Source organism: Mauremys reevesii, linkage group 7 (assembly GCF_016161935.1).
Source record: "Mauremys reevesii isolate NIE-2019 linkage group 7, ASM1616193v1, whole genome shotgun sequence".
NCBI lineage: Eukaryota > Metazoa > Chordata > Testudines > Geoemydidae > Mauremys > Mauremys reevesii.
In genome coordinates, this window is record NC_052629.1 from 86,607,868 (window position 1) to 86,623,000 (window position 15,133).

Consider the following 15,133-nt stretch of genomic DNA (forward strand, 5'->3'; position numbering starts at 1 on the left):
CATGCACAAATTGAGCCCTGGGGCATTTGCCATTATCTATCCCTTGGGTGACGTTCCTAACCTTGCACCTTTTATATATTATTTACTTCAGAAGTCTACCTATTCTCTGACTTGCCTTTTCTCAATGTCTCTCTAGATTTATTTATCTTTAACTTTCCTCTCAATGTTGATTTCTCTTGCAAAAAAACCCCAAAAAACAAAAAAACACATTGGCCCATCACGGAAATGACTTTATTTTAGCATCACAGACAATTTCCAGGGATGATTTGATCTCTATAATTCTAAAAGTGTTAGGTCCAGATTTTTAAGGCACTGCTGTGCTCAGCGTATTTAGGCATTGCTGTGCTCAGCATTGCAATGCCTAAGGCTCATTTTCAAAAGGGATTTAGGCACTTAGGAGCCTAAATCCCATTGACATCAGGAATAATTCCAGCTTTGCTATGCATAGGGCCTTTTCTACTGGTATACTGGACATATTCTACAATGTTCTCAATAATAGTCATGTGCTTTATGACAATTTAGAGTTCAAACCATTAACAGGAGTTTCAGAGAGGTTTTCTTTTTCCCCATAAGATTTTGCCAGCAAATTTGTTTGCTGTGACTCGTGTTCCTCTGTCCTGACAATCAAGTAGACACCATCCATTGTTGGAAAACGAGGACAGCAAATTGGGCAAGTATGTCTTCTCTTATCACAAGATTCTTTGCTGCTTTTATAGATCCAAACTAACACAGCTACTCCTCTGATACTTCTCTTATCTTCTCGCCACACTCATCAGTAGTTGGTTTTTGAAATTCGTGCCAGCAAAGTAGGCAGCTGTACCTGCTGCTTTTTGTTCTGCTAGCATCTCAGAGCTTTATAAACTGAAGGATAATCTGTGCTGTTTGCTACAATGTACTTTAGTTATTGATTTTCCTTTTTAGCTTTAATTGGATATGGGGAAAAATAGCTGTCCAGCCAAAAGCAAATTACACATGGCTCTGGTGTTCTTATTCGTGATGCACTTTAGAAATGTATCTTCTTCTTTCAGCTCTCCAACTGATCTCATCAGAGTCAAAGTTAGAAAGTGGCAACTACTGCCTCCGTCTATGGTAATTTAGTGCCTCCCTCCCATACACATCACGTGCTGCTACATATTAAAAGTGTTTGAAATATGATATCAAGTATCAGGGTAGCCGTATTAGTCTGTATCCACAAAAACCACAGGGAGTCCAGTGGCACCTTAAAGACAAACAGATTTATTTGGGCATAAGCTTTCATGGTTAAAAAACCTCACTTCTTCAGCTGCATGGAGTGAAAGTTACAGATGCGGGCATTATATAATGATTCATGAAGAGAAGGGAGTACTTCACAAATGAAGAACCAGTGTTGACAGGGCCAATTCAATCAGGGTGGATGTAGTCCACTCCCAATAATAGATAAGGAGGTGTAAATTCCAGGAGAGGCAAAGCTGCTTCTGTAATGAGCCAGCCGCTCCCAGTCCCTATTCAAGCCCAAATTAATGGTGTTAAATTTGCAAACGAATTTTAGTATCAGAGGGGCAGCCGTGTTAGTCTGGATCTGTAAAAAGCAACAAAGAGTCCCGTGGCACCTTATAGAAAGTTTATGCCCAGATAAATCTGTTTGTCTTTAAGGTGCCACTGGACTCCTTGTTGTTTTTGAAATATGGTAGACATAAAGAAGTTCACACCCTAAGCTGTACACACAATTATATTTTTTAGCGAGGAGGACATATTGTAATATTCCAGCATGCTCCATTTTTTATCACTCAAATCACAGTGATGTTGCTATTGTAGGGCATAGCAGGATGAACCATTACTGCAGAATAATGTAGTAGTTTTGTTCTGTTTTCTTAAAAATTCAACTCACGTTTTTCAAGTCTATTAACTAAAGCACTTGTTATTCCTTGCATCGCTGAATATAAATTTACAGGTATTGAAGCAGTGCTGAGTCAACTGTTAAGAAAATGTTTTAATAAAGGGAGTTTGTGATCCAGTACTAAATTAACTTTAAAAATCTAAATGTGGAGAATATAGTTAAATTTAGTCAACACAACTACAAAAAAATCCCACCCCTCTTCCATACTTTTCACTAGCAGTATACAGGAGTGAAATATGGCAGAAGCATCCCCACTATCACATTCCCTGCTCTGCTGGAATCTTATTGAAGGCAATTAATTCTTAATTAGCAATGCTCCAAGAGACAACAGAAGAAAGGCCTATTTGTAGACTTGTTCTGAGCTGTCATCTGTAATGTATATAAAGGAGCTGATGCAGTAGCAGAGTGTCTGTTTAGACACATCAGGCCTGCTTGCATTCTGTAGGAATTTAGCATTCATCACTGTAATAAATACCAGCAGTATCCTAGAGTGATAAAAAACCAATCCCATTAAAGGTGGACTAGGTATTTCTGAATATACTAGCACTACAGTGCCACACCTTCTCTTCCAACCACTGCCACTTCAGCATCAAATGCTTCTTCTCCAGCATGGCCAAAACTGAAGAATTTACACCAAGAATGGTTTGACTTTAAACTCAAGGATTGCATAAACAGAGTGCTTAACAAACATTTAGAGGGAAAAATTACTGCCACAGACTGCAGAACTAGTGCCTTTACTGTGTGTGTGGGGGGCGGGGGGTGGAATTTATATGTATGTATGTATCAGAAATGCTAGTTGAGGAGTTTATCACATGTTCATAGATTACTGAAAGAAAACGATGGTTTCCGTGTAGTGCTTAAATAGAACAGCCTCTATGGTAGAAACTTTCTCTAAATGTCTTTTGTTTTTTTGAGTGGAAGTATGCCAGGATGCATCCTGTCTCCTGAGTATCAACTACATTGTATGCATAATGAGGAGGCAGAATGGTCTAGACTCAGGTAGGTGGGTTCTTTTCCCAGCACTGCCACCAAGCTGCTCTATGATGTCAGGTACTTCTCTGTGCTTCTGTTTGTCCTCACAACCTTTCTTTATTTAGACTGTAAGTGTTTGGGAGCAGAGGGACTGTCCCTTAGGATGTATTTGTATAGTTCCTAGGGCAGTGGTTGAGGGAATTCATATTCAAGACTCAGGCATGATCCTTTGTGTCTGGGCGGGGAGTGCTGGATAGGAACTTAGCTCCTGGGGTAGAAGGAGGGAGATCCTCACATTGTTGTGTAGCACCGTTCTGGTGATCTTTGGTGTGGTGATCTTTAGTGATGAAGACAGTTATGTCCAGCTCTTTTTCACTGGACTTGGTCAGTTGTTCAGACTTGATGCATTTTAAGATTTGCTGTCTGAAAATTGTATCCTGCTGGACATTACACCTTTGATCCCAAATCATATAGAAAGTAATACAATACTGGGGTGATATATTAGTGCCTGTAGTGAGGCGGCCTGGCTCCCAGCTGCCCCAGAGAGGGACGAGCCTCTCCGGATGCCAAAGTGGGCGGAGCCACTGGAGTCTGCGCCCGCCCCCCAGAGGTCAAGGTGCAGGACAGGAAGTATAAAAGCCCAACCTCAGGGCTCAGAAGCTACCTGGCTGCCGGAGAGGCTGGAAGCTGATGCCCTAGCTCCTGCTGGGGAGACTCCTGCTGCCCGTGACTGCCCCGAGGACTGGCCATACCCGTTGAGGCCGGACGCTGACCAGATGCCAGAGAAGCCAGTAAGCCTACCGGTGAGAAGTGACCCAGAGGAGCTGCCCAGCTTACCGCTCGCCGAGTACCCCGAGGAGCCCATGGTCCTTGATGCCGCGGAAGATGCTGACCAGACACAGGTCCTGCTAGAGGGGGAGGTCGGAAGTAGCCCGGGGGCAGCTGACTCTAGTCTGGCTGTGGCACACCCAGAGTTGATGTCAGTGTGTTGCGGCCAGGATCCCCACTGACACAGCAGCAGGTCGCCTGCCGCTGTCAGGACCCTGGGCTGGGACGCAGTGGAGTGGGCGGGCCTGCGTCCCCCCCGCCACCCCACTCACGGGCGGCAGTCTCCCCCTCACCCCGACGCTCAGGACCAGGAGCCTGGGTTTTGTTTTTGAACAGTTTGTTTGCTGCCCCGCCCTGACCAAGGGCCTGGGCTTATCATTGAACTCTGTGCTCAGCCCCTGCCTGAGGGCCTGAGCCCTGAACTGTTTGTTTGCTGCCCACCCTGACCCAGGGCCTGGGCTTGTTATTGAACTCTGTGCTCAGCCCCTGCCTGAGGGCCTGAGCTCCCGACTGAGCACTTGCCACCTGCCCTTATCCAGGGCCGGGCCAGTCACTGAACTATTTGCTCAGCCCCTGCCTGAGGGCCTGAGCCCTTGACTGTTTCCTGCCCCACCAGGCTAATGCCCCGACTCACCAGACTTGTGTAGTGAGGCGGCCTTGCTCCCAGCCGCCCCAGACAGGGGCGACCCCAACAGCAGGGGCGGCTCCAGGCCCCAGCATGCCAAGCACGTGCTTGGGGCGGCAAGCTGCGGGGGGCGCTCTGCCGGCGCCGCAAGGGCGGCAGACAGGCTGCCTTCGGCGGCTTGCCTGCGGAGGGTCTGCTGGTCTGCGGCTTCGGTGGACCTCCCGCAAGCAAATCGCCGGAGGCAGCCTGCCTGCCAAGCTTAGGGCAGCAAAATCCCTAGAGCCGCCCCTGCCCAACAGCACACGCCTACAGTGCCATTTTAATTAGGAGGCAGTTAACTGGTTGCTATCACCCAGTGGATCAAGAACTGGAATAGGAGACAGAAAAACCGGGTTCTGTTCCAAGTTTTGCCATTCACTTACTGTGTGACCTTGAACGTGTCACTTAATCCCCCCGTGTCTTGGTTTATCCAGCTAGAAAAATGAGGATGATAATTACCCATCTTGGTAAACCCCTTTAAGATATATGCATAATCAATACTATATCAGGGCTAGAAATTACTGTTAGATACAGCATAGTATATTAAGACTAGTTATACATTTTTTAAATATTTGAAATGACATTTGAATTTTCTAAATTTTAGGAAAAACTGATTTAAAGTTCAGTGATGCTCAGAAAAATGTGTGTGTGTGTGTGTGTGTGACTACTTCTATGTTTACTTTCTTTCAATATCATTAAGTAGCTCAGGTTCCAAACCAGAAGATGATTTTTTTTAAACTGCCAGTATTACAAACTGAAGGACATAAATCCACACCATGTAGAGGCCAAGCATAGGAGTTTATCACACACAGCGCTGGCAGAGTGTCACCTTGCTTATTAGGCTCAGAGACACTGCCAATCAATTGATTACAATAGAATATATAGATTTTCCATGGGCAGGGGAAAGTGACGGGGTAGGCAGTTCCACACGCCGGGATAGGTTTTGCAGCAAGATAAGATAGGGTGACCAGACGTCCCGATTTTATTGGGACTGTCCCGATATTTGCTTGTTTGTCCCGCGTCCCGACCAATGTTAGGTCGGGACACTGGACAAACAAGCAAAGGCTCCGGAGCCCAGAAGGGCTCACGCCCTCCCCCGCCCTGACTCTGCCCCCTCCTTCCCCCATTGGCTCCCTCCCCAAATCCCCGCCTCTTGCCAAGCATGCCATGCCCAGGAGACGCAGGGGAGTGCGGGGCCGGGGTGAGTGTGAGTCTGGCCTGGCCCCGAGCAGGCAGGACTCGGTACCTGAAGGGAGAGTAGGGGGGCGGCCCGCGGGGCCAGGCGGCGGCTGTTCTCCCCACCTGGGCAGCAGGACTCGGGAGCAGCCGCTGCTGCAGCTCCCACTGCCGCGGGGGGAGGAAGCGGCCAAGCACGTGGCGCTCAGCGGCTGCGGCTTTGGCGCCCGGGCCAGAACCCCCCGAGCCCGGGCCTGCTGCAGGGACCCAGCAGCGCGCACGCTGCGCCCAGCCCCTGGCCAGTCGTGTCTGGGCTGGCGGGCTGGCTGCCCGGCTGGTGCAATCCCGCAGCGGAGGCATCGGCATCCCAGCCCCATTCGTTCTCCTGCGGGACCCAAGCGGGATGGGGGGGCTGGGGCCTGCTGCCCCCACTCCGGGGCCACCTGCGGGATTGCACCAGCTGGGCAGCCAGCCCAGACGCGACTGGCCAGGGGCTGGGTGCGCGCTGGGTCCCCGCAGCAGGCCCGGGCTCGGGGGGTTAATGGGTGCTAGAGCCGCAGCCGCCAAGCTTGGCCAGCGGCCGCTTCCTCCCCCCGCGGCAGTGGGAGCTGCAGCAGCGGCTGCTCCCAAGTCCCGCTGCCCAGGTGGGGAGAACAACTGCCGCCTGGCCCTGCAGGCCGCCCCCTACTCTCCCTCCAGGTACCGCGCCCGAGTCCTGCCTGCTTGGGGCCAGGCCAGACTCACACTCACCCCAGCCCCGTGCTCCCCTGAGTCTCCCGGGCCTCCCTCCAGCGCTTGCGGAGGGAGGAGGAATCGGGGGTGGGGGATTTTTTTTTTTTTTTTGCTCTGCTGCCATTTTTTCCCCGCTGTCCCTGTCCCCCCCCCCCCACCATGTCCCGATATTTGACCTGGGTGATCTGGTCAGCCTAAGATAAGATAGCACATTAGCCAATGGTTAAAAGGTTACATAATGTCTCCGCCCATGGTCTCAAGTTAGCAAGTTAACATTTAATTAATACTTTGATAAAATGTTATTAGTATAAAATATATATGTTGAATTCTGATTTGGGGACCATAGGAATGGAGCAACTCCTTTGATTGTCCAACAGGTACATTCCTAGGGGTTAAAGCAAAGAAACAGTGAAAGTATATGACAATTAAGATTGTCCCCTTTATGTCTTAAGGCAGGCATTGGTCCCTGGGAAGAGAGGTGGAAGGATGCCATATCTTATACTGACATGTGCCAACTTTTCATAAACTCAAGGTTGGATCGGTGGGAAGAACGTTCCCTACAGAAGAGACTGACACAATAGGAACAGGGATCCTTTGTTCAGTTTGCAACTCTGAATAAGACACAATTATTTAGTTCTTAGATCCAACACCTGGCAATTTGCTGACCAGGCCTATTTTAGCAAAACAAGATTATCTGTTTACCCCAACTTTCTCTTAGCTAATCACTATTTGCTAGGCCTCTGGTCTCTTGACCAAACTCAGAACTTTGAGTCTGAGAAAGAGCTGGCACAATCCATATACCAGGTTGTTATATAAAATGCACATGGATTTTAACCCTTCAGTCCCTCCTCTTGACCCTAGGGTTCCCTAACCCGCCAGGTCAAATATACCAATTTTAATGTACCCAGCCTACTGCTGAGTCGCTGATAAAGCACCAGTACCATCAAGAATGTCAGGATAGACACTCCCCACATAATTCGACAAAACAGCACCCAGATCGATCCCCAGGGGACCTTGTCACCTGAAATGGCATCGCTCATAATCATCACTTTAACCTCCACTGCCTGGTTCCTTGCCTTCGAGAACTTCACATCGGCCTGGTCCACGGTTTCCCCTATCGGAGTGTACCTCAGATGGCCTTCCCAATATGCCTCTGGGCCTCGGCCAGCAACTCCTCGATCTTCGCCTGCAGGGCCTGTAGACCTTCCTCTAGATACTTACTGCTGGAGTGCCATTCCAGATCCCATGTTAGGTTACCCATCATTGGCGGAGTACAGTGGAGCCGCGTCCCGTGAACAGTCAGGGTTGACCTTCGAGGGACCGTCATGCACACGGATGGATGTCTCGAGGGGCAGGGCTTTCCATTTAGCTCAATGGAGTAGTTCTGGGCAGTCACACACCAGTAGGTACCGTTCATCTGGACCAGCTCCGGGTGCACCAGTTTCTCAGTAATGGCCACTTTGAACCTAGACAGATTCGTTAGAACATTATATGGGCATGTACACAGAATTTTCTGCACCAAACCATCCTGCAAGGGTATCTAGTAATCCCCTCTTCTGTCTAGTTAAGTGCTCACCAATTTGGTTTGTTAGGCTAGTAATGTTTCTATTCATTCGAGGCCTGATCTTTGCACATTGTCTGTTTACTTCCTCTAAAGGAATACGCACCTCGACCCTGTAGTGAGGCCCAGTAGTGCTGGCCCTATCATTATTAATCCTGGTTTTGGAACAGGGATTTGTTCAGGGCATGACACACAGTCGGGTGGTTCCACTCTGTCTCTGATAACCCGGTTAATTGTTACCAGTCGTGGACATTCTAATTTGGGCCATCGTTTAACAAATGTATGCCATGCCTTTGGGGTTACCTCCATCCATGCTTTAAGTGGTAAGCCCCATCCTGATGCAGCAGGCCCAACCTCAACTGGTACCATGTCAGTATAATTGGCACATAATCTTTCATGAGTGTTTGGTTTCTTTCCCACAAAATCCCACACAAATTCCAGTATCGAGGTCTGTGTGTTTCCTCCCAAACCATTGTGGCAATATGCCATGTAATTGTGTTTAAATGAGGGATAGCCCAAGACTTTGTAGTCCACTTCACACATGGCACACTACTTGCGTTCTTCCTCATGCACCACAGGGACGGCGGGAGCCACAGCAGAAGCCTCCCCACAATCGTTCTGGTTGTCCTGGTCACCCTTCAGTTCTTTCTCTTTCACCTCTTATTGTTTACCTGTGGAGACACCTGTGGAGACATCTGTGGAAATATTGTTAGTATTGACAGATGCTGATTTAAACAATTTTAACTGATTTTGGTGACGCCAAAACGTTCCCAATTTTCCCCCAATCTTTTCACATGTATTAGTAGTCAGAAGGACCCTCATAGGGCCTTGCCATCTTGGCATTAAAATTCCTTTAACTTTTGGGTAAATGGGACATATTACCAAATCCCCAACTTTAAATGCAGGTTTGTCCAGACTGCTATTATGATTTAGCTGGGTTTGGTTTTTCTTCACTTGGTTGTATGAATCCTTCAACTCTCTGTCCAATGCCTTGATGTAGTTCTGCAGCCTGTCTGCAAAACCCCCCAACCCCCCCTCCGACCCCCTCCCCTCCCCCCGCAGGGAGGATCACAGTGCTAGGCATTCTCATTGCTTTGCCTGTCATTAGCTCAAAGGGTGTCAGTTGAGTCAGCCTATTTGGGCTGCCTCTGATTCGATACAATACAGCAGGAAGCATACGAGTGCATCCTTCTCCTGTATCCAGTACTGCTTTTGTTAAGGCTGTTTTCATTGTTCTGTTCATTTTTTCCACCATTCCCGAGCTTTCAGGGTGGTATGGTATATGGAATCTTTGCTTTAGTCCTAGTGCCTTACATGCTTCCTTCATTACTCTCCCTGTAAAGTGAGTTCCTTGGTCAGAGTCTATTGACAGTGGCAAACCCCATCAGGGTATTATTTCTTCTGCTAGGATTCGAGCTACTATTGTAGCAGTACAGTTCTTGGTTGGGAATGCCTCTACCCATCAGGTAAAAGTGTCAAAATGTAGGTGTACTCTCTGCTTTGTGGCAAATGTAGGTGTACTCTCTGCTTTGTGTATTCTCTGCTTTGTTCCAGTAAAATCAATTTGCAAATTTTGCCATGGTCCCTCTGGTCGTGGTTGGTGATTCAGAGGCACCTTTTTCCTTCTACCCACATTCACTTGTGCACATGTCACACATCTTTTGAGAACTTGCAAAGCATCTTTTTTTCATGGCTGGCCACCACCAGTATTCCAGGGTGGCCCTCATTTGTCTCCACCCCAGATGAGCTGGAGAGTGGATGGCATGGAGCAGTAGAGCCCGTATGCACTCCAGGGCTACCAGCTCCTCCCCACCTGGCCCATACCAGAGGTGATTTTTATACACACAGCCTTATTCTTCCAATTTACTTGCCTCTTCTGGGCTTATGGTTGCATACAGATTTTTTAAATTCCCTTCCTCTTCTGGCACTCTAGCCGCACAAACCTTAATAGGACTTGTTTATGCAATTTCTTTGGCACGTTTATCTGCCCAATAATTTCCTTTTTGTTCCTCACTTGAGATCTTATTGTGTGCTTTTATTTTTACTACTGCTAGTTTTGATGGTAGCTTGGCAGCTTCTGTTAGTCTTTGAACTGTTTTTACATTATTAATTGGCTTGCCAGTTGTTGTTATAAAACACCTGTGTGACCACACGTTCATGTAGTCATGCACTACTCCAAATGCATATCTGCTGTCTGTATATACAGTGAGCTTCTTGCCTTCCCCTACTCTCAAAGCTTCTGTGAGAGCTGTTAGCTCCGCTTCTTGGGCTGACTTTGATCCTTCCATCTGACCTGACTCTATCACTGTCCCATTACTGAGTACCACTGCCCATCCGGTGTGTGGCACTCCATTTTCATACTTGCTTGATTCATCTACATACAAAACTATATCTGGATTCTCTAATGGCTCTTCTTTAATTCTTTTCAACACTTCCTTTTCTCTATCTATAAGACATTCGTGTACCTCTCCCTCTATGTTCAGACATTCGGCTACATTTATTTCCTTATCTCTTACTATGGAGAAGTTAGGTTTTGCAAGCACAATGTTGATTCCCAGTGACTCCTGCGGGCATCTGTTACAGATCTTAGTCGCCCAGAGTTGAGGAGATCAATAAGTGTATGGGGTGTATGGAGCACTAATTTCCCTGTGAGAGTGTATGATTCACACGCTTTTACAGCCCACGTAGCACAATCTAGAGCGTAGGGTAATCCCTGGGATACATGGGGTCTTATTGTAGATAGGTATGCTACGGGATGCTGTCTGTCTCCATGAAGCTGGGTTAGCACAGCTGAGTACTGGGTCCCGCTGCGGCTGCAGTAATGGTGGAACAGCTTTTCCATATCAGGTAAGCCCAGGATGGGGGCAGAGGCTAAAGCCTGTTTTATTTTTATAAATGGCTCTTCTTGCTCTGTGCCGCATATTACTAACTCATTTGCAGGCTTTCCCCCTCTAGTGAGGTTTTGAATTGGTTCCACCATCTCTGAGTACTCTGGTATATAGGTTCTACAGAAATTAAGGAGTCCCAGGACCTTCTGGACTTCCTTAACTATCCATGGTTTCTTTAACTCTCTAATCTCCTGCTTTTTGTCTATTGTGAGTGCCTTTTCTCCCTGTGATATATTATGCCCTAGGTATAAAACTTGCTGCTGTTGCAATTGAGCTTTCTTAGGGCTTAATTTAAATCCTGCCTCACAAAGATGCATGAACAGTCTGTTTAGGGTTTTTAAATGGTCCTTTTCATTTGAACTGACAATTAGCAAATCATTTACATACTGCAGTATTACAGTATCCCCTTCCAAAGGCACTTGTGCTATTACTTCTGCCATTACCCTGTGGAAGATGGAGGGAGAATTATGGAACCCCTGAGGTACTCGGGTCCAAGTGTACTGCTGGTCTCCTACTGTAAATGCAAATTTCTCCTGACTCTCTTTTGCAAGGGGAATACTCCAAAATCCATTAGCTACATCCAGGACTGAAAATAGTGAGTGTCCTGGTGTTAGCAAATTCAGAATAGTGGCAGGGCTTGCCACAATAGGATGTGCCTTTGGAGTCACCCAGTTACGGTGGGTATAATCTATAGTTAACTTCCAGGTCCCATCTGGCTTCCTGACGGGCCGAATTGGGGAGTTAGTTGTGGAGGTGGTTTTTCTAATCACCCCTCTAGATTCCAAATTAGTGACTATATCTTTAACTGCCTCCAAGGCTTCCAGTTTAATTGGGTACTGCCTGTGGGCTTTGTGAGTTGGTTCTTCTACAGATATAGGCTTCATGTTTACTAGCCCACAATCTTGTTTATCTGTTGCCCACACTTCAGGGTGAAGGGAACACAGGGTTTCTACTGGACTTCCCCCCGACTCTGGTATTATTACTTTATTACTGGCAATCATGGCTATATTTTGAGATGATCTTTCCTGTTTGGACCCTTCGGCCCATTCAATGCAGCTAGCTCTGGGGTTGATTACTCCCCTGAGCTCCTTTTACAACTACTGCACGTTTTGATTTTATTTTTATTTTTACAGTCACGTGCCAGATGTCCAGGCTTATTGCAAGTGAAGCAGGTAGGGATTCTGACTGCATTAACCACTACAATTTCCTTGGAGGGTGTGGTTGCTGCTACCTTTCTTTTTTTTTTGTTTTGTTTTTGTTTTCTACTTCTATGGCCCATTTCATTACTGCTGAGTATGTCTCTCCCACTGAGATGCCTAATGCCAGGACTGCTTGGTGATCTGCAGACAGCCCTTCCTTTAGGATTTGAAGGAATACATCATGGTCTCAGGATGTTATATTTTCCAGACCTGAATAAGCTTGGAATGCATTCCATTTCTTTTCAGCATAGGACATAGCAGACTCCCCCTTCTGCTGAACCACAGACTGCAGAGCCCCCCAGTTAGTGGTCTGGGCTCCTCGAACAATTCCTGAATTCTGGTACAGTGTCTGCGTCTGGGTTTGGGATTCCTGCTGGTTCTTCAGCCTGATCCCCTCCCGCTGGGTTGGGGTTATGATCTTCAGCGCAGCGCCCTGTCTTCCATTTATTATCTAGGTTCTCCCACACATCCCTGGGGCACTTGCACTTGACCAGGATGTGAACATCCTTCCTATGGAGGCCATGTATTTTAGTCAGGCCATCCAGCTTGTCCCAGAACTCAGTATTCTTGTTATCATGCTTGAGTTCGGGTAAATCAGACAGTAGTGCCTGTTTTTCCTGGAGGGGTGAAGGGACCGTAGATTTCAGTTGTTCTGTTCTAAGTCCCCTTACTGGTTCACCCTCCGCATTAACATTTCTGAACCTCCTTAGCTGTGTTTTGATTGGAGCCATATGCTGTACTTGCTCCCCTGAGGCAATTAATCCTTTATTATCTCTGTGGGTGCTCAAATTTGGCCTGTCATGCGAAGAAATGTATGGAGGGGGTTCTGATTCCTCTCCTTTGCTTTGTGCTGTTGAGTTTTACTACAGATAGTTAATCGGTGGAGCAGTTGGCTGGCAAATGCCAGAAGTGTGCTCTCCTCCTCCCAGTCTGGAGGTGTGTCCCAGGCATGGTGATTCTTTTTCTCTGGGATCTTTTCCAATTTCCAGTTACATATTTTAGAGCACAGGCTCTTATCTTTCAGAGCCTGTTTTTGAGATCTTAAAGTTGCAGTTTCTTTCTCGTTTATGTTAAGAATATCCAATATAACTATTACTGCTTTGTCTGTTTTGTCACTTTTCTGATGATTCCACCAAGTAACCAGATCTGCCTCTAGTCCGGCTGCAGAGTAGTTTGCTTTTCTAGCTGCTGCCTGCCGAGTTTTGACATGTTTATATTCCAAGTATTCTCGAGGACTGATTATTGCCTCTCCCTTTGATGCCATGGGTTTTTAGTCACCCTGGTTGCTGACCTTGAGGGGAAATTACGTCTTCCCCCCCCTAAATACCTGTCAGCCTTTTATGAAGAGTTACTTTTCCCCCTTTTTTATGCTATGGTCTCAACTCTCCACAGCCTTAAGTTTTATGACGACGTCTCCGCCCTCTTTTTTTTTTTTTTACCGTGCAGTCTTAAGTTACACACACTTGCCAGCCTTATTGTTTGGAGACTTTGTGCTATTCGAAAGCATGTACATCACATGCCTGGGGGGGAGGGCACTCCCCTAGGACTTGCAATGTTACGTGCAATGAGGAAATGGACCACCAGTTTGCACTGCCGACCGCTTGCGTACCCAGCCAATCCTGGGCTTAACTCACGGCCAATCGTTTGCTGGTGGTTTATCCAAGTCCTCCGTAACACACTCCTTAGTTGTTTAAACAGTACATGACCCTTTTGCACAAGTCTTCCCTGCCAAGTGTTACCCTTATTCAACCCCTCTACTTGGACTACATGTGTCTAAGGTCCTTCACACAAATTAAAAAGGAAACAAGATGTGTCTGAAAGGGGATGAGAGACTTCTATCCCTGGCCTAATGAGGTGGTAAAGTAAACATACTCACCTCTTTTTGGATTTCAGTCTCAGATCCTCAATCGGCTCACAAACTTGTATCCCAGACGAGCCCCCAAACTGAAGGACATAAATCCACACTATGTAGAGGCCAAGCATAGGAGTTTATTACACACAGCGCTGGCAGAGTGTCACGTTGCTTATTAGGCTCAGAGACACTGCCAGTCAATTGATTACAATAGAATATATAGATTTTCCATGGGCGGGGGAAAGTGACAGGGTAGGCAGTTCCACATGCCGGGATAGGTTTTGCAGCAAGACAAGATAGCACATTAGCCAATGGTTAAAAGGTTACATAATGTCTCCACCCATGGTCTCAAGTTAGCAAGTTAACATTTAATTAATACTTTGATAAAATGTTATTAGTATAAAATATATATGTTGAATTCTGATTTGGGGACCATAGGAATGGAGCAACTCCTTTGATTGTCCAACAGGTACATTCCTAGGGGTTAAAGCAAAGAAACAGTGAAAGTATATGACAATTAAGATTGTCTCCTTTATGTCTTAAGGCAGGCATTGGTCTCTGGGAAGAGAGGTAGAAGGATGCCATATCTTCTACTGACATGTGCCAACTTTTCATAAACTCGTTCCCTACAGAAGAGATTGACACAATAGGAACAGGGATCCTTTGTTCAATTTGCAACTCTGAATAAGACACAATTATTTAGTTCTTAGATCCAACACCTGGTAATTTGCTGACCAGGCCTATTTTAGCAAAACAAGATTATCTGTTTACCCCAACTTTCTCTTAGCTAATCACTATTTGCTAGGCCTCTGGTCTCTTGACCAAACTCAGAACTTTGAGTCTGAGAACGAGCTGGCACAATCCATAAACCAGGTTGTTATATAAAATGCACATGGATTTTAACCCTTCACAAACTCAGCTTGAGTTCTGAAAATCAGCACAAAGCCTGAGTAAATGGGCTTTGCATAGAGGAAGAGCCTTCCCCTCCACACTAAGAAGAAGGGCACTGGGAACTTCAGCGATGAGCTGTGATCCATGGGTTACTGTAGATGCTGAAGCCCACCATGCTCACTCCCTCCATTTGGGGTCAGTGGTTCCTCTGCAATGGGTTGGTCCACTCACCATGCTCTAACTCTTTCCCCACATAGATCCCAACCCCAAGGTGCACCACGAATCTCTTCTGTTTCCCTGCTCCCTCCTATGCAGTAGGAAAGAGACATTGCTGTAGGATTTGGGACCTTCCATTCCTGCCCAGAGCAGCCACTGCATTCTGGCCTTCACTCTTTTGCCTTCTTGCAGCATCAGCAGTACTAAAAATTCTTAGATCTGCAGCTGGCTGAGAATATGTGCAGAGGATTTGAACTGCAGCTTTCCTCAAAGATTTA

The 15,133-nt window shown here is 46.7% G+C and overlaps 1 protein-coding gene across 1 annotated transcript in view; it reads left to right on the forward strand.

Moving 5' to 3' along the window:
• The first annotated feature begins 3,501 nt into the window (after nt 1-3,501).
• The window catches only part of SLC6A11 (solute carrier family 6 member 11), a 220,377-nt gene continuing 208,745 nt past the window's right edge, over nt 3,502-15,133 (forward strand). The window contains exon 1 of the mRNA XM_039481696.1: nt 3,502-3,651. The gene's annotated coding sequence lies outside the window, so the exon portion shown is untranslated. The remainder of the gene's footprint in view (nt 3,652-15,133) is intronic.